Source organism: Arachis stenosperma, chromosome 2 (assembly GCF_014773155.1).
Source record: "Arachis stenosperma cultivar V10309 chromosome 2, arast.V10309.gnm1.PFL2, whole genome shotgun sequence".
Classification (NCBI taxonomy): domain Eukaryota; kingdom Viridiplantae; phylum Streptophyta; class Magnoliopsida; order Fabales; family Fabaceae; genus Arachis; species Arachis stenosperma.
Genome location: NC_080378.1, coordinates 114937617 through 114964167, shown reverse-complemented (window position 1 = coordinate 114964167; position 26551 = coordinate 114937617). Strand labels below are relative to the sequence as shown.

At 34.6% G+C, this 26551-nt stretch overlaps 3 long non-coding RNA genes and 2 pseudogenes across 3 annotated transcripts; 1 reads left to right on the top strand and 4 right to left on the bottom strand.

Annotated features, from left to right (window-relative positions):
- Positions 1-302: 302 nt before the first annotated feature.
- LOC130960610 (uncharacterized) lies at positions 303-1021 on the top strand. Its single transcript, XR_009079172.1, has 2 exons — positions 303-411; positions 633-1021. It is a non-coding gene; the product is annotated as an uncharacterized LOC130960610 (long non-coding RNA).
- A 417-nt stretch (positions 1022-1438) lies between these two features.
- Positions 1439-4184, bottom strand: LOC130960609 (uncharacterized). The gene is made up of 3 exons (XR_009079171.1): positions 3665-4184; positions 2000-2187; positions 1439-1676 (listed from the first exon to the last, which is right to left on the bottom strand). It is a non-coding gene; the product is annotated as an uncharacterized LOC130960609 (long non-coding RNA).
- Positions 4185-6614: 2430 nt separating this feature from the next.
- On the bottom strand, positions 6615-7781 carry LOC130963507 (probable rRNA-processing protein EBP2 homolog; annotated as a pseudogene).
- A 568-nt stretch (positions 7782-8349) lies between these two features.
- Positions 8350-9071, bottom strand: LOC130963506 (probable rRNA-processing protein EBP2 homolog; annotated as a pseudogene).
- Positions 9072-23046: 13975 nt separating this feature from the next.
- Positions 23047-26267, bottom strand: LOC130961993 (uncharacterized). The gene is made up of 3 exons (XR_009079685.1): positions 25878-26267; positions 25332-25426; positions 23047-23284 (listed from the first exon to the last, which is right to left on the bottom strand). It is a non-coding gene; the product is annotated as an uncharacterized LOC130961993 (long non-coding RNA).
- Positions 26268-26551: the final 284 nt, after the last annotated feature.

Genomic DNA, 26551 nt, shown 5'->3' with positions numbered 1-26551 from the left:
AAGTTCATAGATAATTAGTATTGGTAAAATGATGGGAATAATTTGTGTCTAAACTTAACGAGATTTGCTTAGAAAACTGGTAGAGGAGGAGAAGATACAGGTTGAGGTCAAGCTAGATTGGCTCATATATGCATGATCTCGAAATTAAACAATATGAACATTGTTTATAAGCTTCTTCAGGGAATAATATTAAACTGTACATCTGAGCTAGAGTATTTGACGATTAAAACATCTTTCATCTTAATCAATTCTACTAAATGCAGATACAGTAATATTTCCTTGCATTTAATCGGTATGATATCTTGTATGAACAGTATGGGGTGAATGTGAGGCACCAAGAATATTTTGCTGACAGCCCTTCTATTGGAATGGATCCTGCTACTCGAGACGAATGACTCCATGTTTAATCAGGTTTAGGTTTCTACATTCTCATACTTGGTAAGTAAATTCCATGAGTTTGTGGAGTTGAGTCTATTCCATTTATATGCTCTTGGTTTCTAGATTTGTATTAGATACCTAAGATCATGTTCCATTAAGCCCATTTTGTTTAATATTACATTGGATAAATGTTGCTGGCTGTTGAACATGTGTATCATCCCATGGTTATAACTAATGATAGTGTGGTTATGCAGGAATGGCAAAATTGCTGGTGGAATGAATTTTATGAAACACAAGCCTATAACATTTCCATGGAAACACCAAAAATACTGCAATTATTCGCTACTGACATCACAGTGCATGTAATCAATTGTGAACTAGATTAGCAATGAACTTTCCTACCCTCTTTTTTTAAGAAAAAAAAAGTAACTTTATTGTATCATTTCCCCTTGCCCTTTTTCTTTCCTTGGAATTAATCTTTAGTCACAGCTGAAATGAATATGCTTCTCTTCCTAATAATTGTTGTACCTAAAAATTCATCAAGTTCAACATCTCAGGAGTTCATTAAGTTCACTATTAACCGCTCATCCTAATAATCGGTGTATGTAAAATTTCACCTAATGCAAGATCTCAATTTATCATAGTCCTTGACTGTTGTGTAAATTATAAGTTGGATTGTTATATTTACACCCATTTTGCAACAACCATTCTGTCTGGACCCTGAAGACACTGCTCCGACTTATAAAAAAATGCATGCGTTGCTTAATACACGTTTAATATATATTTTGTATTTTTTTTTTACTATTTTGTATTCCAATATATGCAAGATGAAGTTCTGAAAACAAATAAACAGAATGGAACAAAAGCATATAAATAAACCAATCACCTCTCAAGATCAGAAAATGCATGTTGAACCTGAAGAGCCATTTACAGTGGTTATTACAATCAAAGTACTTAATATCAAATATAGGTTAATGACAATAACCTCACATATCAAATGCATAATAGAGAAACACTAACCTTAATAAGGAACTTGTTGAGTGCAACAAATTCTAGAGCAAACCATTTACGAGTAAGTTAGAGTGAGCTAGAACATGTTTCAATTCTACTATAAATAAACTCCAACAAATAAAGTCCCATATATGAAAGAACACTACTTTCCAAATTTCAAGATAGTATTTGATTATTGATGTAAATCTCAGCTTCTTTTTAGAGCATAGTGGGTTAAGCATAGAGTGCAATGGGATTGGCATATACCTTCAAAGCTCATAGTACCATTCCTATCAAAATCATACATCCTACACAATTATGAGAACAAAAAAAAAGAAAGGAATTAGATTATGAATGGAGAAAATTGAAACATAATAGCATTTGGAACATAGAAATTGGATATATGAACTTGATCATCTGCTCAACAACTGAGAGTGGAAATTCCAGGTTTCCAACTGCTAAAGCACTCTGATTATTCAACCAACAAGGGGAAAAAGTTTTTTTTTTATTAAATCACAAAACAATATCAATTGAATTCAAAGTTTAAATGGAAAAATAACAAAAACAACAAAGCCTTGTCCCACTAAGTGGGGTCAGCTAAATGGAAAAATAACAATAATAAAAAAAGGACCTTGAGTTGGGGAGCAGTTATGGTTCCAGTTTTGTGAGAGTCAACTCTGTCGAACCATTCACGAATCATAGCGTTGTTATTGTTGTTGTTGTTGTTGTTGTTGTTCTCCATTTCAGTTTCAGTTTCACTGATTCATTCATTCAACCACTGCTTCTTTTGCTTCCTTCTTCCACCTTCGTCTTCTGATTCTGATGAAAACAAAATCGATAAATTGAAGGGTCAACAGTGAGGACCATTTTAGAGTACACACCTTAACCCATTCTTTTTTTTGTTTGGTCAGCTAATTCCTTTCACAAACAAAAAAAGGCCCAATGAGCCAAGGCCTATTAACGATATTTTATGGAGAGTCACTTCTATTACAGAAATGATGGATAATTCAATTCTTTTTCTCAAGCGATGTTGTCAATTTTTCTTACACTATTTTATTATTTGGAGTAGTGTAAAATTGCAAGGTTTTGAAAACCGAACGGTAATGGAACCGTTTTAGTTATTAGTTTATTGGTCTAATCGGTTCAACTATGATTCAACCAAAATAACCGTTTTATAATAAAATAATAAATAAAATAACTAATAGCAAGGTTCCCATATTAACTAACAACAATTATTCAAAATTTGTTACAATAAAGAATAAAATCATAGAAAGATGTATTATCTTCTACATTCCAATCAAAGGAAATATCTAATATGTTTTTTTTTTTCCAAAGGAAAAAATAGAAAATAAATTAGAGAAAGAGCGAGAGACTATTCAACGTCACTGTTTCACAGTAACTTCACAACTGTTTTATTTGCAAAACAAGGTCATTTACAACATGAACTAATACTATAAAAAAATGAAAGCTTTCATAGCCAACTAGACAGAATTGCTTGCATATTTAGAAAAGAGTAATCACCCAAATTTTGATTCAAAAGAAATAATTTGGTTTTCAAAAGTATATACATTGTTCTATCTGACATATCTCTAAAAGAAAAGAATAAACTACTCTACTTACTAGTTACTATCATATGTCACAAAATTTGATGCCTTCTATCTACCAATATGCAACAATAACTAACAAAGGCTATGGGATCAAAGGCATACAAATCACTACGACTTAGTGAGGAATATGAAAGAATATATTCACACATCAACAAACAAAATTACGAGCATCAACAAACAAAATTTCAGACATTCAATTTAAAAAAGAAACTAAAAAGTTAATTTTTAAAGTGGGTCACAAGATTTATATCCTTAATCATCACAGGGCCAACCTCAGAGAGAAGGTCCAAGCATGGTGGTAGAATCTCTTTGGAAGCAGGGATTGAGCCATACTAAAACAATAGGAGCAGTTTTAACATGGTAGGTTTAACATGGCAGAAGCAGTTTTAACATGGCATCTTTTCATCTTCCACTCAATGAACAATTTATTAAATCAACAACAGCAAAACACAATATAACAATCAAAAGGTCAAGAACAACACCAAAATAATAATTCAACAAATTAACAAATTAATAAGATCAATTAAAACTGAAAATCAAAATAACAAGAACAATTAAAATTTTAAACTACAGCAAACCAACAACAAAACAAGAACTAGAAAAACATACTAATCATGAAAACAACAATCAAATAAAACAATAACTGAATAATTAATACAAGAAAGAACAAGAAGAAGGAAAAAAATCACCCTAGGATGAAGCAGTTCTGAAATTCAAACAGTACAGGGAGAGGGAGGAGCTTTAAAATGCGACGAAAATGGCTGAACGGAGGCTGAACAATGGCGGAACGGTGGCTGAAAGGCGGCGGAACAGAAGCTCGAACACGCGGTGTAGAGGGCTGAACAGAGGGCTAAGCAGCTCGAGCAAGGGCAGAGCAAGGGTTGGCCAAAAAACAGAGGCAGAAGATTGAACAAAAAGGAGGCAGCCGCGCGGCGAACAAGGGCGACGTTGTGCAGAAGCTGCAGCAATGAGGACGGCGGCAGTGGCTGGACGCTGAAGAACAGTGACGAGATGGAGGGTTCCTTGGGTGCTTCCTCCAAGCTGCGTTCGAGTTCTCTTCTCTGCCGAAAGCCCGATGTGGAAATTGGAGACGTGAGAACTGAGAGCGAGAGCTGAGAGTGGAGGGCTGGAGGCTCGACAGGAAAAGGAGAGGGAGAGGGCCAGAGGGTGAGTGGGCCTGTGGGAGTGTGGGTGACTCATTGACTGGAAGCCTAAACTACTCTTACTTTGACCGACTAATGTGCAATCCATAGATATCAGAATGTAATCGGTAATTAACTCAGTCATACGATTAGATCGTTAGATTACTAATTTAATCGGTAAGTCATTGATTTATTTTGTTGATTCGATCATAATTAAATAAAAATATAAAATTATAAAAATAAAATTAAAAATTAAATATATTTTTTTAAAAATATATTAATAACAATTAAATATTAATTCTTAAATATAATTTATGATATAAAAAGGAATAATAAATTAGTCACTAATATAAAATATTTTTTTAATTTAAATGAATAAAAGAAAAAACAAAAAATAACATAATCAATATCAATATATCAATATATTTATATATTATGTATTGTTACTTATTTGGTATCTATGTCAATTATGCTTAAAAGGATAAAATAAAAATAAAAATTCATTTATAGTTTATTATAAATTTAATTTTTGTCAACTTTAATATTAAATAGCATGCTGGTGTAGTGGCAAGAGAGAATGTGTGTATTTTGGCTGCTCCGAGTTCAAATCCTCTTGACCCGCGAGCGTCTAGTAGTCGTCGTCATCAATCATAGTTTCCATTAGGGGTGTTCTCGGTGCGGTTTGATTTGGTTATTTAAAAAAAAACATCCGATCCGATTGTTTATTAAATCTGCGGTTCGAATTAGTTCGGTTTTTTTGCTGAGACCATCCGAACCAAACCAAACCAATTAAAATCAGTTTGGTTTGGTTCGATTTGTTCGATTTTTTTAATTATTCAAAAAGATTTTAAATAAACAAAAAATAAAAAAATTACATTTAACAGAGACCAAACCCTAAATTCATTATTTATAATACAAATGTCCCAATTTCACAAACCCTAGCCTCAATTTCACAAACCCTAAACCTAATCCTAATTTTACATTAACAGAATTCAAACCATAGCAATTTCGTCAATAAAAAATCAAAACATGTATTAAAATCATTGACAACGGCGGAACAGAGGCAGACCAGAGGCAGAGGCGGTGGCGAAGCTGTGAGCACTGAGCAGGTCGCAGTGAGCAACAAATTGCATAATTACGCAATTCACAAAATCACAAAAACAGAATCAAAGATCACTTGTAAAAACAAAATCATAGAAAAATAAATGCAGAAGCACAAAAAGTAAAATCACTAACAGAATTATAAAACAGAATTAAAAATAAAAAATCTAAACACAGGATTATAGAAAAACAGAAGCAAAAACACAACAAAATAAAATTATCAACAGAATAATAAAAACAGAAATTGAATACCTAACTCGGAGACAATGTCATGGACGACGACGGCGCCTGCTTGTGGGTGGAGGAGACGGTGGCTCCAGTGGGTGGAGGAAGACAAAAGCTCCTGGTGCGAAGAGACTAGAGAGACACGGCGTAAAGGAGAAGGAGGCTGCAATGCATTGAGAATGACGAACGGTGGGAGAAAAAAAGCTGCGCCAAGGAAGGGAGGGACTGAGGGAGGACCGCGCCGAGAAGATGGAACCGCGATGAGGAAGGGCCGCCGCGAAGGTGCTGTCCGGGATGCCAGAGGCTGAGAGGACGGCGACTTTGTGGACGGTGGGAAGAGAGTACTCGAGTGTGGAGAATGGGGAGGGGAGAGAGTTAGGGAATAGGGACTTTGTGGTGAATGGCGGCTAGGTCATCTTAGGGGAAGGGGGTTTCGCTTATTTATATTAGGGTTTTTAAATAAACCGGTTCGGTTAGGGTTTTCACTAACATAACCAAAAATCGAACCGAACCGCAAAAAAACAGCAAAAAATTATTTTTTGGGTTTTTGGTTTTTTCAGCTCGGTTGATCGATTTTCTTTAGTTTGGATCGGTTTTGAACACCCCTAGTTCCCATGATGGCTATAAGATACTATCAAGTTAGCTAGGTCGTGGCCAATTATCATATCTTTTTTTACATAAGTTGACAAACTCTACTCTAGTTTTCTGTTCCTGTCCATGTCTCTGTTTCTTCTCCCACTTGGGATTCCTTATGCCCCTCCTCTTTGGTGTACTTTTAGTGAGTTTCTCACATAGGAAGTGCTACTCAAACTTAGCTAAACCTAGGACACTTCCATTTCCTTTCAAAATTTTCCAATAAAAAAAGTTTAGGGGACCAGCAACTTTGTTAAATTCTGTCCAGCATGTAACCAGTAAAGAAAAGTGAGTCATTGGATGAAATCTCACACCATTAAAACTATCATTGATGGCTATTGATGGCTACAAATCACAAAAGTTGCTGGCCCCTAGCATTCCTCTTTCCAATATTTAAGAATTTGTAATTGTCGATAAAAAAGTTACAATGAGATCAATTAAAATAGAACTGGAGCAGATAAAATTTAAGGAGTACCACCAGCATTGGCAGATTCCATAATATCCATCCCTCGAGAAACATGTGAAAAACGGGCGTATTTTACCTCTTTCTCTTCTTATTTCCTTTGCCTTCGCCCTTGTTGAATCCCTTAACATCATAAGTCGTGTCAGCGGTATTCTGCTTCTTCATTCCCTTCCTACCTCCAAAACCAAATTTGGAATTCCTAAATTCCCTTTTCTTTTATGTCTTTCCTTTTTCAAAGCTTGCTTCCCTTTTCCTCCTGATCGATCACCCGGAGACACTCCAGGCCGGCCTTTTGCCCTTTGATCTCTCAACTGACTTTCCATCCTCAAAATCAAAACCTAAATCTGCATCATTGCCATGGTCAGCAAACCCACTCTGTTGCCTTTGCTTCCTCCATTTCTTAGCAGATTCAATGTCCTACTTTTTCTGCTTAGCCCGTTCTTTCATCTTCTAGGCTTGAATCTCTTTCACCAACCTCTTGGCTTCCCTGGCTTTTCTTCTCTCTTCGGCCTCTTCCATCTTCCGCTTCTCTTATCAGTCTTCACCATTTCTGCGTAATAATCTGGAGGTCTCAGAAAGGGAAGACCCATTGACTGGAGTTTCTGATATGCCTGCTTTGTTCCCTTAAATTCAGCACCTGGAAAAGCTACTAAAAGACAATCATTGAGCCATCGCCCAACCTGCGAGCTGAATCAAAAGTGGGTATGCGGGCTTCTTTCACTTGACTTTTTTCTTTGCCTTTAAAAGTTTACTCTCTTTGTCACCTTTTCTTCTTCCTCTTCATCATTCACATCCATTGGATAATGGCATCAAAGCATCGCCTCATTATTATTCCACCACCCCCTCAAGGCCACATGACACCTATGCTTCAATTAGCCACCATCCTTCTCTCCAAAGACTTCTCCATTACCGTGGTACACACTAAATTCAATTCCCTGACCCAACTAACCACCCTAATTTTACTTTTGTACCTTTCCATGACGGTTTATCCGATTCATACACCATTTGTTCCTAAACCTTTATTCATATTACTTCACACCTCAATACCAAGTGTGTTGCACCGCTTAAGGCGATTATGGACAGGCGCTCATAGCATGGACCGGCAGCGCACGGGTGCACCGTGGAACCGCGAGGGTCTAGTGTAGTTTGGATTGCGAAAATCCCCGGGTGGCACTCTCTAAGAGGGTGGTAACCATTCTTTTTGGATGTCCTATGGTGGTCGTCATCAATCATAGCTCCCATGATAGCTATAAGATGCTATTCAGTTAGCTAGGTCGTGGCCAATTATCATATCTTTTTTTTCATAAGTTGACAAACTCTACTCTAGTTTTCTGTTTCTGTCCATGTCTCTGTTTCTTCCCCCACTTGGGATTCCTTATGCCCCTCCTCTTTGGTGTAGTTTTAGTGACTTTCTCACATAGGAAGTGCTGCTCAAACTTAGCTAAACCCGAGACACTGCCCTTTCCTTTCAAAATTTTTCAATGGAAAAAGTCTAGGGGGTCAGCAACTTTGTTAAATTCTGGCCAACATGTAACTAGCAAAGAAAAGTGAGTCATTGGATGAAATCTCACACGAATCTCACACCATTAAAACCATTGTTGATGGCTATTTGATGGATACAAATCACAAAAGTTGCTGACCCCCTAGCATTCCTCTTTCCAATATTTAAGAATTTGTAATTGTCGATAAAAAAGTTACAATGAGATCAAGTAAAATAGAACTGGAGCAGATAAAATTTAAGGAGTACCACTATCATTGGAAGATTCCATAATATCCATCCCTCGAGAAACATGTGAAAAATGGACGTATTTTACCTCTTTCTCTTCTTATTTCCTTTGCCTTCGTCCTTGTTGAATCCCTTAACATCATAAGTCGTGTCAGCGATGTTCTGCTTCTTCGTTCCCTTCGTGCCTCCAAAACTAAGTTTGGAATTCCTAAATTCCCTTTTCTTTTATGTCTTTCCTTTTTCAAAGCTTGCTTCCCCTTTCCTCCTGACCGATCACCCGGAGACACTCCAGGCCGGCCTTTTGCCCTTTGATCTCTCAAATGATTTTCCATCCTCAAAGTCAAAACCTAAATCTGCATCATTGCCATGGTCAGCAAACCCACTCTGTTGCCTTTGCTTCCTCCATTTCTTAGCAGATTTAATGTCCTACTTTTTCTGCTTAGCCCGTTCTTTCATCTTCTGGGCTTGAATCTCTTTCGCCAACCTCTTGGCCTCCCTGGCCTTTCTTCTCTCTTCGGCCTCTTCCATCTTCCGCTTCTCTTATCAGTCTTCACCATTTCTGCGTAATAATCTGGAGGTCTCAGAAAGGGGAGACCCATTGACTGGAGTTTTTGATATGCCTGTTTTGTTCCCTTAAATTCAGCACCTAGAAAAGCTACTAAAAGACAATCATCGAGCCATCGTCCAACCTGCAAGCTGAATCAAAAGTGGTTATGCGGGTTTCTTTCACTTGACTTTTTTTTTTGCCTTTAAAAGTTTACTCTTTTTGTCACCTTTTCTTCGGCTTCTTTTCCATTCACATCCATTGGATAATGGCATCAAAGCATCGCCTCATTATTATTCCACCACCCCCTCAAGGCCACATGACACCTATGCTTCAATTAGCCACCATCCTTCTCTCCAAAGACTTCTCCATTACCGTGGTACACACTAAATTCAATTCCCTGACCCAACTAACCACCCTAAGTTTACTTTTGCACCTTTTCATGACGGTTTATCCAATTCATACACCATTTCTTCCAAAACTTTTATTCATATTACTTCACACCTCAACACAAAGTGTGTTGCACCGCTTAAGGCGGTTTTGGTTAGGATCATTAGAGAAGAGATAATTTCATGTGTTATCTACGATGGCCTCGTGCATTTCGTTGATTTTCTGGCTAGAGAATTCAATCTCCCTAGCATACTCTTCAGAACAACGTGTGCTACGACTTTTCTTTCTTACCATTCATTTCCTACACTACAATGATAGAGATATCTTCCCTTACAAGGTATTCAATTTATATATTATGTGCATGCATGCTTCAATCATAATTAAAGTAAAGCTAGAGTTCGTTTATGTGTGTTCTAATTAATTGTGTTAAGAGTATATATATTTCTAGTCAGAAAATGTTTGATAACCAAATAAAAGTTAGCCAAAAAAACCATGTTTGACATTATTTATTCGATGAGTGACATTTATTAATTAAATCAGTAACATTTGAATATAACATTCTCACGCACATGAATTCATATATGGCATTAATAATGATAACAGGAGGTGCATTACAATTTTTAAATTGTATCAATTTCATAGTAATAACGATCTAGATATTATGTAATAATATCTAATTGTAACATTTTATTTTTTATCCTTTTAATTTTGTTTCCTATCAAACATTTTTTAATAGATTTTTTTTATTTTTTTTATTTATTATAACCCTTTTCAAGTTAACCACTCTATTATTTTTTTCTATTTTTATAAAATTTATACAAATGCTAACGAGACATAGTTGTAAATTAATTTAATATTTTAATTATTATTTATATGTATATTTATTTATTATTTTTAATCCAATCACATAAAAATAATATTTAAAATTTATTTCATAATATTCTTTCATACTCATATTTTATTTTTTATTTATAACATTCTATATAAAAATGATGGGTTGTATAATAAAATTAATTTAATATTTTTGGCATAACTTTATAATTTTATACCTATAATTATATATTTATTATATTTAATATGATTCAATTTTAAAATACATATTATTATTATTATATATGTAATCAACAATAGTTTGAATATAGTATTTTGAATAGCTTAAATCATGTATATTTATTATTTATTATTTTATCTTGAGAATCATCACGAGTGGTCACATAAAATTATTCCCTAATATACAAATTTACTCTATAAATAAGAAATTTAAGTTTAATATAACATCCCAAAATATTGATTCATAACATCCTAAAGAATAATCACTAAAATCATCTAAAAAACTTCAATTGTTAGCACAATATATATCACTAACACTTACTTCGCTCATTGCTTTTTCTTTAGCCCTTTTGGCATCAATGGCTCAATTTTTGTCTTTTCAAATTCATTTAAAGATCTCTTAACTTCTAAAAATATATTTAATATAGTATCTATAATTCTTTATAAATAACATACATATTTTATTATGTATAACATCTATAATATCATATATATAATATACATAATTTTTTAAATATATTAAATATTTATAATTTCATACATATAAAAATTTGCATTAATTTAAACTTTTAATTCAATCAACAGTTATTATTAATACAATATACAATGAATTAAATTGTCAATTTAAACTTTTAATTTTTTATTTATTATGGGCGTTGTTAGCATTATTAGCGCTCATAAACCATCTTCTATATTATAATTTTATTAAAATTCATTTATCAATAATTTATATATAATTTGAAAAAAAAATATTTACAATTTTTTTCACTTGTCTTTTAAGACACATATTTTTAATTAGATATTTAATTCGTTTAATCGAATTGTAATTCTTTCTTATATCAATATATCTAAAAGTGTTCTATTAACATCATACATTAACAAATCTTAACATCTCAACTTTTTTTTGGAGAATGAATTTTCTAAGTAGGGATTTTAGTTTATTTTATTCAGAATAAACAAATATATTTAAAAATGTAATTACAAGAGAGAGAAAAAAAACCGAGATTTGTGCATATAATTTGGCATATCTTTCTTTTACAAATTTCAAACAATAAATATTTTGGAAAGGAGTTAACGTGCATTTAAAATTTTTTTTAGGGATGTGATGCACGCGCGCCATTATATAGTATTAGGTTTAGACTGTAATTCTTTACCATCAATACTTATATAGAGTTTAATTAACACTTTTTGTTTTTTGTGTGGGAGGAAGAAGGGTGTATTTCTTAATGATGTGAGAAGAGAAGTGTTTAACTTAGGGGTGTCAAAAATTCCCAGGAAGCGGGGATCCCCGCGGAGACCGCCTCGAATGGAGCCCTAATGACGGAGAATTTTTCCTGCGGGGACAGGGATGGGGGACAAAATTCCCCCGAAGCAAATGCGGGGACCCGAGCGGGGATCCCCGTCCCCGTCCCCGTATTCCCCACAATCCCCGAATATATTAAATTACTTAAATATCCTTATAAATTTAATTTTTATTTTGGTTTTTAAGTAATTTCACTTTGCATATATATATATAGAAAAGTTAACCCTAAATCCCTTACTCCTCTTCTCAGTTCCCAGTTCCCACTTCCAACAGAGAGCGCCGCAACCTCCTACCTCCGAGTTCTCAGTTAACCCTAACTCTCCTTCGTCTCTGCATTCTCTCCGTCGTCCCAGGCTCCCAGCCAGTAACCTCCGACCACCATCGTCACGGCCTCGTCACTGTCCGTTTCAGCCGGCCCAGACTGCATCATCACCGCACCGTCCCGTGCGCCCTGTTCCGTTTGCTCTCTTCCCGTCGTTCACTGCTCTTCTCGTCACCAGCGTTTCTGACCTCTTCAACCATTTCTCTCTTATCCCTGGTAAGATTCACTACTCTCTCCTTTTCTTGTATTTTGGGATTTCAGTTTAGGTTTTTACTTTTTTCATGAATTTGATGGTGATTTTGATTTTTTGAAGTTGGTGGCTATTGTTTTTATTAATGGATGTTTTGTTCTATGAATTTCTGATAATTGGTGGCTGTTTTTTCATTTTTTTCATACTTTAATTTTTTTATATTCCATTAATTCTGAATTCTGATTTTAGTAGCTGTTGCCTGTTGATGAATTTATGCTATGATATTCTGTATTAATAATTTATATTTTGTAGAATGAAAAATTCTGATTTGCTGCACCATTTATATATTAAATTATAACCCAAAACGGTGATACATGAATTAAATGTGTTTCAGGCCTCAAGTTTCAGGTTCTCTGTTTGTTGTAGTAAGTGTTAGTTATGAGTTTTGATTGCAATTAGGATTCACTATAGTATTAGTTTTAAACTTAAGTTTTCACCTATTTTGTGCTGTAATTTCTGACTTTAATATGTGTGTACACGGATTTGAGAAAACTCCCCTTGAAGTGCAAAATGTGATTGATTGCATGTGGTTGGAAGAAAGTAATACACAGGTTTCAATCCTTGAGAGTGATGTAATTAGTAATTTGAAATTTTGTTTTAATCCAAGTTAGAGCACAGATCTTTTTTTTGGACATTTTGTCTTTAATTATTTTTTCTTGTGAATTGTTGGTTTTGATATAATGTAGGTAAATCAGGGTCGAAAATTCCAATCCCTTGGGACTATGTGATGGATATGTAGATTTAGGAGTTTAGGTAATTATTTTTTTATTATGTCAAATTCTTATTAAATATATGGTATTGTTTATAATGTATGTTAACATATTCATGTTTATGTCGTATTTTAACAGAGAACATGGAGTTGTTTGTTGGAAGCTGAAGACTTTATTTTATGGCTTTTTTTAATAATGGAAGTTGTATTTTAAAATTTCATTTTATGGACTATGATAACTTGATTTTATATTTCTTTACTTGTAAGTTGTAATCTTGGATTTTGTTGTAATTTTCATTTTGTGGACTATGTTAAACTTGATTTTGTGTTGTAATTTTCATTTTGTGGTTTTTTCTATGTTTTTTTTTTATTTTTTATGGTAATTTTCATATAAATGTTCAATATAAGCAGATGGGGAATGGGGACCCGCGGGGAACACGGGGAACGTAGGGAATGGGGATGGGGGCAATTATCCCCCCATGGTGGGGAATGGGGCGGGGACGGGGACAATATTTGAGGGCGGGGACGGGGAGCAGGGAGGCATCCCCCGCCCCCGCCCCGCCCCATTGACATCCCTAGTTTAACTTCAATATGGGAGCTACAAATCGGAGGCACCGAGTTCTTTTATTTTTTTTCCAAACAATCACAAATCGGACGGTCCGATTTGTGATTTCGAAAACAAAAAAAATTTTAATGTTGAAATCGGACCGTCCGATTTCTATTTTAAAAAATAAAAAAAAATAAAAAATACAAAACGGACCATGCAATTTGTAGTTTTTTTTTATCAAATAAATCGGACCCTCCGATTTGTAGTTTACTTTTTTCTTCAAACAAATCGGACCGTCCGATTTGAATAAAACACCATATAAAAAAAAACACCTAATCTTCCCATAACAGTGTATTACACATATATTTATACAATAAAAAAAAAAATTAGCCTTTAATTAATTGTCAGTTGATTATTTGTTTAATTAATTGTCATCTTAATTAGCTCTTTGCTCTAACGAAAAATTCTTTTATTAAATTCTTGGAGTATATTTAATGATTGTTTTAAAAGCGATTAATTCTTATTTTCAATAGTTAAAAATTAATTATATAAAATATATATATCAAATAAAGATGAATAATTGTGTTATTTAATATTTTACATGTTTTAACATACGAAATAAAGACGTATTTTACATGTTAACTCAAACTTAAATAAAGGCTATGTCAATATTGTTTTATGAGTTTTGCTATATTGTTTATTTAATATAAGAATATTTTATTCAAAATTAAAAAATTAGAAGTTTTATTTCAATTAACTTCAACAGCAATTCTATTTAAGTGGACAATACAAAAAGGAGCAAACTTAATATAGAGCTTGAAATTGTAATTTTTTAAATTTTAAATATGTAAAGTTGCTGGTTTATTTGTGTTGTGTCTTTTAGCAAAATTGAATACTAATTAGCCATATGGACTATGACAAAATCAATATTGTACAACAGAAAGTAAAAAGTACGAAGCTACAGCTATTCATACGAAGTGTTAGTTACCGAAAAGGAAAACAAAATAGAAATATATATCTATTTTTAGAGTGATAATATGTGCATAATTTTAGAAATATATATAATATAATTACTTCTTTAATATAGTTTTAAATAATAAAATATAATCACTTGTAAATATTTTTGAAATATTTATTAGCAATGAAATTATAAGTAACTAGTAATAAGTGTATATTTATAAATTAAACATGTTTATATAAATGTGTTGATTTCAAGTGGAACAAAAATTTTTAATAGGCTAAAAATTTTGTTGGCAGATTCTAGCAGTGTGTATAGAGATGGTAGAAGGACTTGAACCTCTTGGATATAAAGATATACCAATTTTTAATCTGAAAGAATATGCAACTGAGCTCATGGTGCAACAAACAGCTGAATCACTCTCAGTGAAGCCATCATTAGGCATCATCTTCAATACCATCGAATTTCTAGAGTCTTCGTCACTCCAAAAACTCTGGAATCTCTACAAAATTGATATGTTTCTCATAGGATCCTTACACATGTACATGACGTCTTCAGAAACGCAAGAGGATAATAATTGTTCAACAAGTTGCATGCAAGAAGATTATAGCTGCATAACATGGCTGAACGAACAAGAGCCGTGTTCAATCCTGTACGTTAGTTTAGGAAGCATAGCGAGTTGAGAGCAGAAGAAACTAATTGATAGGGGTGGCAACGGGTAGGGTAGGGTAGGGTTTGAACCCAACCCTAACCCTACCCGCACTCAACCCGCGGGTTGACAAAAAAAAAAACTTTTCACAAAACTAATAAGTAAAACTTACAAATTTATAAATTTGGTTCAGTGACCAAGAACCATTTGCACATGCTTAAGGTCCTTGGTTCAACTCCCATATGTAACATTTTTAAAAATATATAAGTATAACACATATTATAGAGGGTGCGGGTAGGGTTGAGGCTCAACCCGCACCCTATGCGCTCCGCAGGTAGGGTTGAGGCTCAACCCGCACCCTATGCGCTCCGCAGGCCAACCTGCTCCGCACCTAATCCTACCCGCAGCGGGGCCTACTAATTGAAGTGGCGTACGGTTTAGCAAACAGCGAACATTGGTTTTTATGGGTGATAAGATCAGAAACTATCAATTCAATTCCGCCGGAAGAAGTAAAGAGTGCGGCGAGAGAGAAGGGTAAAATAGTACAATGGGCACCGCAGAGAGAAGTTCTGGCGCATAGAGCGGTGGGAGGGTTCAATCACTCGATCTCCTCTACCATGGTGCGCCGTCTCCTTCGGCACCACACAATAATCATAACTCGTCATAGTCATACCCTCAATCTACAGTACACTACCTCTTCATTTCCACGGTGTAGCTCACGATAATGTATTAGATTGTTTTGCATGCTAGAATGTTCTTCTGTTGGAAAAATTTGGAAGATTAAGTTGGGTTGGGGTCACTGGAAAGCTTCTTTCGAAACCCATAGAAGGAGACGGCGCACCATGGTAGAGGAGATCGAGTGATTGAACCCTCCCACCGCTCTATGCGCTAGAACTTCCCTCGGTGCCTATTTTATTATTCTACCCTTCTCTCTCGTCGCACTTTTCACTTCTTCCGGGATTGATTTTATCGTTTCTGTTCTTATCACCCATAGAAACTTTTGTTCGCTGTTTGCTAAGCCGTACGTCATTTCGATTAGTTCCTTCTCTTCCCAACTTGTTATGCTTCCAATACAAATTGTTGGGGGCACCGTGGGAAGTTTTTGACCATTGAATTGGCTCTGATACCACTTGTTGGGCCACCGTGCGACTCTGATACAACTTGTAGTGTCACTCTGGGGAGTTTTCGACTACCAAATCGGCTCTGATACCACTTGATGGGACACCATATGAAGTTTTCGACCACCGAATCGGCTCTGATACCACTTGTTAGGTCACCAAATCTCCATTTTTAACCATGATTGCTTGGAATTGGAATGCATTTTTATTTTTATTATTATTATGGCAATTTTATATATAATAGTCTCACCATAAATTTATTTTTACATGCACACTCCCTCCGTTGCTGCCAGCAATTGCTGGGCACTGTGACGGCTAAGCATTTCCCTCCACGGTGCCGCATGACACCGACCCTCCGCCGCGTGCCGCCGTCCTGATACCACTTGTTGGGACACTATATGAAGTTTTCGACCATTGAATCAGCTCTGATACCACTTGTTAGGTCACCAAATTTCTATTTTTAACCATGATTGCTTGAATATAGGAGTAACAAGTGTTATCAGAACCGATTCGGTAGTCGAAAACTTCATATGGTATCAATCAATAATTCATGGGTTATATCACTGATCTAATAATTTAATACTTTAATCAATTGTTTATCTAATAATTGTGTGGCAAATATTTCTTATTTCCTTGTTAAAGAAAACTCCAAGAAAGTGTGAGCTTAAGACCATATATATGATTCCAAGAATCCAAGCTCCAAAATAAATAAATAAATAAAATTGTGTTAGCATTAGTTGTAACACTGACACATACAAAAGTGTGCCATCTTGTTGGCCATTATTGGTTGCATCGACACATACAAAAGTTTGTTGGCCATTATTGGTTGCACCGACACATACAAAAGTGTGCATCTCCATTATTGGTTGCACCGACACATACATTATTGTACAATTTTTTTCAGTGAAGTGCATAAAATTTAAAAGATAATATTTGTGTTTTGAACCATTTATTGGCTCTGATACCACTTGTGAGCTCCAATACAATTTGTTGGGGCACCATGAAAAATTTTTGACCATCGAATTGGCTTTGATACCACTTGTTGGGCCACCGTGTGGCTCTGATACAACTTGTAGTGTCACTCTGGAGAGTTTTCGACTACCAAATCGGTTCTGATACCACTTGTTGGGACATCATATGAAGTTTTCGACCACCGAATCGGCTCTGATACCACTTGTTAGGTCACCAAATCTCCATTTTTAACCATGATTACTTGAATATAGGAGCAACAAGTGGTATCAAAGCCGATTCGGTGGTCAAAAACTTCATATGGTACCACTTGTTGGGACACCATATGCAATTTTCGACCACCGAATCGGCTCTAATACCACTTGTTAGGTAACCAAATCTCCATTTTTAACTATAATTACTTGAAATTGGAATGCATTTTATTATTATTATTATTATTATTATTATTATTATTATTATTATTATATAATAATGGTCTCACCATGAATTTATTTTTAAATGCACACACCCTCCGTTGCTGCCAGCAATTGCTGGGCACTGTGACGGCTAACCATTTCCCTCCACGGTGCCGCATGACACCGACCCTCCGTCGCACGCCGCCGTCCTGATACCACTTGTTGGGACACAATATGAAGTTTTCGACCATCGAATCGGCTCTGATACTACTTGTTAGGTCACCAAATCTCCATTTTAAACATGATTGCTTTCCCAGAGACAACTCAACTTGTCCCTATGAAATGTCATGGTGATTGGTTATTTGCAAAACAAGAAGTTTCATAAAGGAAATGAAATGTCTTGTCATCCCAGAGACAACTCAGCTTGCCCCTATGAAATTCCTTATTCAAGCCAGTATCCAGCATTCTGAAATGTCTTGTCATCCCTTCTCATGACCATCGTGAAAATTATGAGAAGCTCACTGAAAAATTGACTGATCTTTCTATAGGACCATTCGAAATTGTTAGATTGCTTCGGGTACTCTTATGGATGAGGGGTCATCAAATTGATATAGATTCTGGAAATGATATTGGTATAAATATAAAAGAATTGCATGCACTATTATGTCATTGTTATGGTGCAACACTCAATCAGATTGATTTGGAGATATATAATCTGATTCATGAAATTGAGTCTATGAATGGATCACAGTCTTTGAACTTATCTGATGTGGAGTGCCTATGGGGACTTGCTTCTTTGGACCCCACCATGGGCCATTCTCTTGAACAGTGTGCATCTTCTAATATCAAGTTTGATTCAGAACCAACTGAAGTATGCTCTGGAAGCCAAAATAGAAAGAACATTTCAATTGATCCTGACATATGCATTTCAACAGTTCCCAATTTTCCCTACGATAGAAGTATTGCCGATATGCTACCAACAGGAAACAATATTGAACCAGATACTTTTGGTAAACAGGTTAGGACATGTTCTCAAGTTACTTCACTGGTGCAGTTTGTATTGTTAGTGGTTTTAACATGTTATAATCTTTCTATCATGGTTTTCACTAACTACATCAAATCCTGTACATATACATTCTCCTCTTGTTGAAGTCGGACTATGTTATGATCCTCGGTTTATCACAGTCACGTATAGAGCCTTTGGAGTTTGCTGGGTCAGGGTTGCTTGCAATTGCATTTGTTGGCATGTCATCATCAGACCTTGGGATAAGAAGGAAATGCTTTGATAAATAGTGTGGAAATCGTTGGAATTCGGAGCATCTATGTTCATCAACCACTGGATAGTTGGTGCTAGTAATGTTAATAGTCAATTTATTAGGTTTTGTAACACTTGGTGAGGTTAGCTAAAATTTGTATACCCATTTTGAATCTTTTAAATGGTTCTGCCTTTAACTTTAGCAAGTAATATCCAGTTAAGGACTCTTATCCTATTCCATCTTTCCCCATCTTCAGCTGCATACAGCAGTGTTTGATATATAACAACTTGTTTAATCTACTCAAGAAAGGATACATGATGTGAGTAACGAGAGAGCTATTATAGTAACATTAAATTTAACATTATACTATGCTCATTAGCTGTACAGAACAGTATTATTCATATCTGAAATGAAATTATATTTAATTTTAGCAATTTTCCTTTGATTAATAATTATGCAAATAATGATGGCTCATTGATATACTGCACTCATTGATCGGGCAATTCAGTTTCTTAAAGATTGCTGCAGCCTTCAATCTTTACCTGAAAACAATATTTAGTTTAGATGCAATATTTGGTTTAAGAAGTATCTACGTCTCCTTTAGAAATTGTATGAGATTGGATGAGCGTTTCAGAGCGCGATATAACGGAAAAATCTTATCTCATCATGTTGCAAACAGCAGTTGAATATGAATTGAGACAGATACTACTAATATACACAAGATTTTATTTCTATGAAGAAAGAAATGCAAATGATGTTTGCTCAGTCCTAGAGTGTAGCGTTTCACCAATATATGTCTCAGATATCATGAGTTAAATTCAACAAGTATTGAATATGAGTGTAATGATGAATTGGATATCATTTCCCACGAATTGAAACATAACTTGCTTTTAAAGATGCGACAAGAACTAATGTGCCCTCACCAATAATCCTCCTCTTCCTCTGTTTTCTTCACAGGTATTGTATTAAGCTACTCATATTCCCTCTCTATAATGAGATCTTTGTATCATTTATGTTTAGATAGGTTTCTTAAATTTTATGATTCATGGAGGCACAAAGAATCAGCAAATGTGCACGTTTCTTCAACTTTTGATTCATTTCCAAACGAACTAAGATACTTGGAGTGGAGTGGCTGCCCTGTGAAGTCTCTTCCGCCAAATTTTTGTGCTGAGAAGCTTGTTAAGCTTTCTCTGCCAGATAGCCAAGTTTCTAAACTTTGGGATGGAGTTCAGGTATAGATATCTACATGTATAAGAGCATCTTTTAGACTTCTCTTAATAGAAAATTATGTTAACATGTGATGATGCTCCCCTTAATTGTTATAGGATCTTGTAAATTTAAAGAAGATTAACCTTTGGGGATGCAAGCAGCTGGTGGAGCTTCCAGATTTTACTAAGGCATCAAACCTTGAAGAAATAGAGCTGGATTATTGTGAAAGCTTATGTCAACTTCATCCATCCACAAGCTTAAATCCTTGAGTGTTCATGGTTGTAAAGAACTGAAGAGTCTTAAAGGTGAGATTCATTTGAAATTTCTTAAAAAACTCCATCTTCGTTGCTGCTCAAGCTTGAAGGAATTTTCATTGTCATCGGAGGAATTAAGAAGTTTGGATTTTAGAGGGACAGGAATTGATAAGTTGTACTCATCAGTTAGCCGTCTCACCAAACTTTTAGAGTTTGATCTGAGTAATGTGAGACTTGAAACTCTTCCAAACGAATTGTGTCTCTTGGTATCCCTTGAGGTACTAAATCTTAAAGGCTGCAAACAGTTGATTGAACTCCCTCACAGTATGAAAGCCTTATCGCGGTTACAAGAACTCAACTTAAAGGATTGCTTCAGCCTTCAATCCTTACCGGAGCTTCCACCATCTCTTATACATTTATCTGCCACAAACTGCATATCGCTGGAGAAATTGTTCAATATAAAGACACTATTCAGCTTAAATCTAAAATCCATCTCATTTGAAAACTGCGAGAGGCTTGATGAGCATTTATTCTTAGAATATGTGCATCTTACAATGATGGGAGTAGCAATTAGAGATACATTGGCTGACATGCTGAAATACAAAATTGAACCTCATGCTGATGATGACGATACTACATTCTTCCCTGAATCCAATAGTCAGGTTTTTTATCCCGGAAGCAAGGTTCCACTATGGTTCATATATCAGACAAGAGAGGCTTCAGTAACTATTGACCTTCCTAAAGAACTCTGTTGTGTTGTTTATCATATTCCTTCCCATACAGAGTCTCCCACCACTAGTCGTGCTTTTTCTTCAAAACGGCCTCCCATAATCCGTTGTCAATACAGTGGTTTTGGGTATAGCAAACAGTTTGCTAAAACGAGTCGATGGAACTCAGATCATGTCTGCATATGGTATATCATAACTTAATCCATAAATAAATAAATTTATCTTAAATAATTGAAGCAATTTTTAATGTGAGCAAGTCTAACAGGGAGTTCAATACTTGGACAGAGTAAATTACTTCTTTGATCCGTGGAAGCTTAATTAGTTTTTGATGTGTGGAATGCTGCCAAGGTAATCTCGTATTTCCATCCTCATTCTCTTTCGTTGTCTTATTCATGTCTTAATATATATTTAATATTATATATTGGTCTGTAATTATGATTTATGAATGAATTTTTTCATCCTTCCAAGGAATGATCACTGTCAGAACAACTTGTACATGAGAATGCCATACTGACTAATGTGCTAATGTGGTTAAGGTTAATCTTGGTGCAGAAATCACTTCCTTGATAGGTGAAGGCCGAGAGATTACTTCTTCGGTCCTCTTCTATTGCATGTTGTGATAAAAGGCTTGGAATATTCATGCTGCTTTAGATTTTGATATTGGAGCATCTAAGAGGCAAGTCCTTCCCATGGTTGTTGCTTTTGGCAATGAAGTGATTTATGCTTTTTAACTTAATTCATACTTGCTTAAGAAATTAAGGTAATCTTATTAATCTTTCATCAGAATTGTGTCTTTTCAATTAGTTTTGATGTTTATTAATTACTTAAGTTGATATACATCTGATTTGTAAACTGTTGGATGGTGTTATATTTGAATGGAGAGGCAGCTCTTATTCTGCAGATGCCCTTTTGAACTGTGACTCTTAGCATGTTGTTCATCTAATCCATTGAAGAGTGAACATTGAAAGTGATACATAGAAAGTAGTAACACTAAGGAAAATGTAAGTGACTCCTATCCTATTTGCATATTTCCCCATCTTCAGCAGCACACAACAGTGTTTGATATATAACAACTTGTTTAATCCAACCAACATAGAATATATGATGTGTTGTGACTAATGAGAGAGATATTATGAGAGGTTGAATTTAACATTATACCATGCTCATTAGCTGTACAGAACAGTATTATTCATATTTGCTCTTAAGTTATTTTTTTCCCTCCTTTTTATTTGAGGGTGGGGAGGTATATACCATAAGGATAATAACAAGAAAAAGATGCAATAAAGAAAAAGAAAAGGATGGTAAGGAAGATTCTGACAAGTATTATCTATATACAAACATATGCTGATGCTTGATCCTCCAACGCTCCATCATCATCACTGTACAGGATTTTGGCGCCACAGCCAGGGCCATCCAATGAACCGACGGCCTCTTCGTCAACCAGCACTGCTTTTACATTGTCAACATCCACCTTGTTTGGAATTTGAGGATAAGGCCTTATTGTTTTCTTCTTCAAGAGGCTTTGTTCTGTTTTCATAGGTCATGAAAATGTGGATTAAATCATTTCAATTTTCTGATCCCTAATCTTTTAATAAAGGTTACTATTTTGCATTAAAAATTATCATTTTTGCATTAGAAGAAGACATGATGATAGCACGAATAAGTCCATTTAAAACATCTTCATCTCTAACACCTACCATAATCTTATCCTTCATCGACACCGCTCTCTCCCTCATCAACTTCCCTTCCTCACTCACCATCATCCTCCTCACCGCACCTTCCACCTCATCCCTCCTTATCCTCATCTCCGACCACTCTATCCCCACCTTCACACATCACTCACCAATCTCGCGTTCACCCTCTGGTCCCCAAAGCACGGCTGACACATCATCGGAATCCCGAAGCACACGGTTCGGAGTTCCAATGATGTGTCAGCCGTGCTTCGGCGACCAGAGGGTGAACGCGAGGTTGGTGAGTGATGTGTGGAAGGTGGGGATAGAGTGCTCGGAGATGAGGATAAGGAGGGATGAGGTGGAAGGTGCGGTGAGGAGGATGATGGTGAGTGAGGAAGGGAAGTTGATGAGGGAGAGAGCGGTGTCCATGAAGGATAAGATTAGGGTAGGTGTTAGAGATGAAGATGATTTAAATGGACTTGTTTATACTATCATCATGTCTTCTTCTAATGCAAAAATGATAGTTTTTAATGCAAAAAAAATCCTTTATTGGAAGATTAGTGATTAGAGAATCGAAATGATTTAATCTACACTTCTATAACCTATGGAAACAGAACAAAGCCTCTTAGAAGAAGAAAACAAAAAAGGCATTGGCGAACCGGTGACTTTTGTAGATGCATATGTCTTCAACTGATCTTATTGATATGGTCACAATAAAAGTAAAGTCAGTCTGATTGATAGCAGAGTTAATATAATTAGCATTATGTATACATTGTCATACTAACTAAAACAAGAGTCCGATCAAACAGCAAATCATGCAAAGAAGTTGCTAGTGTACTAGGATCAAAAAAGCATTTACCATCATCGAATTCAATGTTTGGTAAACTAACCAACAGATTCAAGCTTTAATTTATCATGTGCTCATGAAGAAAAAGGCAAAATAAAAACAAATCACACTTCTTTCCTGTATTTGTTAATATATATTTCCATAAGAATGAATATGTACATGTCTTTTTATTTGCTATATCTTTTTTTACTTTTAGAAAACTTAAATTCACATGTCTATCTCTTAATTGGCTAATAACTTTTACAATTTCACTATCATGCTAAACATTGTCAAAGTCAATACACATAATTTTAAAATAAGCGAACAAATCAATAGAGAAAATGGGTATTACAAATTTTGAAACTAAAAATCTATAAATTATTTTAAAATAAGCTATTAAATAGAAGGAAGTAGGCAAATTAAGCACAATCTTATTCATAACAACACAATCTTTTTTTTAGTATATAAAACTCACTACATGAATCAAGTAATGACATTTAGAATTAGCTCATAGTATACAAAAAAATTTTGTCAATGAACTTTGCACTAAACAAATATTAACTTGAGAGAAAAAAAAAAGTGTAGAGAAAGCCAATCTAGAGTAACAGTTTTCTTTCACTTTTCATCTTCTTTGGAAAAAATATGTTCATGTGTTACATTTCCTTTAGCTAAGTTGCCTAGATATTTTTCATGCTTGACAGAGATCATACTTTTAAAGTTTTTCCTTCTAAATTGTTCACAATTTTCATTAGTAGATCAAGAAGAAAAAGAAATGATTTGACAATAATCTAAAATCAGCACATGAAACTCATACATGCAATGTGATGAATTAGAAAAAAAAAAACTCCTTAGCTTTCTCAAAAATATCGACAAATTTAGGAGTTCAGAAACACAATTTCTCACAACTATACTCTATGCTCATTTGTTGTCATAAACAGCAAAGCATGAAGCTTAATAAGAATAAAAACTCAGTTTAATAAGAATACATCTATGGTAAACACTGTTAAAACAAAAATAATAAAAACTTAAAAATTTTGTTAGATAATTAGAATTAAATATTTGTCCAATCGTTTAATAAAATCACTAAATGAAGGCAAAGAACTAAGAATCATTCATTCAAAGACAAAATTATATACTGATATTTGCACCTTATAAACATTTTTGTTGAGCTCTAACAATTTTGAAAAGCAAAGTATTTTTCACCTACCTCTCTTATGTAAAATAATCAAAATTAGAAAAATCAACCATGTTAGATTGAATTAAACTGGGTTTAGTGGTATGGTATGTCCTTTCATGATATGGATGTCAATTAAAGTAATAGTAATATAGACTTCAAAGATTAAAAAAAGCAATAAAATAATGATTTGATTAATTAGAGTATATCAAAGAATTGGTTCATGTACATAATTCACAAAAAAAAATTGCAATTTGGAAAAAAAAATGCGTAATTTTCATTTTTGCCTTTAATTCTTACTGTTTGTTACCTTTCATTTCTTCTTTTTTTTTTTTTGTGGGTCATGGTAAAATAATGATGCAAATGCAGTGCAATAATTCAGCTGAAGGGTCAATGGAAAAATTGTACGAATTGGGTTACTTTGTCCTTGATTCTAATTTATTTGATGGATGCAAGTTGGAAGTTTCATTTTGATGTGTTTTGTTATGACTTATGGGACCGGATTCAAAAGTACTACTAGTTAAAGAAAGGATAATTCCATAGAAAATAAAAAATAACTTTTTTATATCTAATAAATACATAAAAATTATATAAAAAATGGTATGAATATAATTTTTCTATATATTTAAAGTCAACTAATTTGATACAAGAGCTATTATTAACTCTTAAATATAAAATTAAATAATAAATAGTAAAAGAGGCTAAATAACAAAAACATATTTTCATGGATAAAATTTTTTACCGGTATTTGGATGTATAATGAAATCCACCTAAGTTTGCTGCCTTCTTTGAAGCAGATCTCCAATTCTTGATGATTTCCTCTTCATATGAGTGTAGCTATATATTTAAAAAAAAAAAACAGAGATAAGAAACAGAGGGAACGACCTATGAACAAGATGCTAGGAGTCAGATTATCAAAATTTATTATTTTTATTTATTAATTCAATTTTTTTAATATAATAATTTAATAATATATTTTTAACATATAAGCTTTCACTTGAGGCATAGGACTTACAGATCTAATCAAGTTTAGAGTACTCTTTACTAGTCCACGTTAGAATCAACATACAAGCTTTCACTCTTAATTGAAGGCTGAAAGAAAATACCAAAGACCATTTTGTTTAACGTAACATTAAAATATTTAAGGCCAAGCAAGAGATTTCTCATTTGCTGTAAAGATCTTGGGAAAGCAATCAATCAATGATATTATTCGCTCCAAAAACAAATTAAAGATGATGATAAATTGATGCATGAAGAACAAAATCAAAAGAGGGAATGAATGACTCACGCAAATGGAGAAGGCCCAACGAAAAGTGCGATTCTTCTTGGCCTAGAATTGTTCTCAGGATCAAGCAAAGCAGACTCAGGAGGAGAATCTTCTTCTTCCTCAACAACCTGAAGCAAACTATCCCCACCTATGGTCATTTTTTTTGTTGGTAGCTCCAAGGTACGAACTTTTCCTTCTTCTCAGAGTGTTTGAGCCTTTGAAGGTGCAAAAATTTGATCTTTTGCAAATGGGTGTGATGTGTTTCGGTCCAAATGATTGGAGGAGAGGGAATCCGGCAGAAGCAAAACGAGGGTAATATGAAGAAGAGGAAGAGGAAAAAGAGAAAGAAGAAGAATAAGTGGTGTTTGTGTCAGGTGAAAAAAAAGGAGAAGAGAGAGAGAGGGATTTATAGAGAGAGAAGTGGAAGTAGTGCTCATGAATCATGATGATGGCAAATATGTGGAGGAGTATATATAATCATAAAGTTACAGCCTTTGAAAGCTAAGTAAGAAGGACCAAATTGATGCAATCTTTCAATTCCATCATTATGGGGAGTTATAATGCACATATACAAAGATTTTTTTGGGAGAATACCGTGATGACACGTGTCCATTTGCTTTGGTAGAGGGAGCAGCTTAAAGAGTTTTGGTAGAGATACCATTTCCCACTTCAATTCCATCATTATTATTTATATT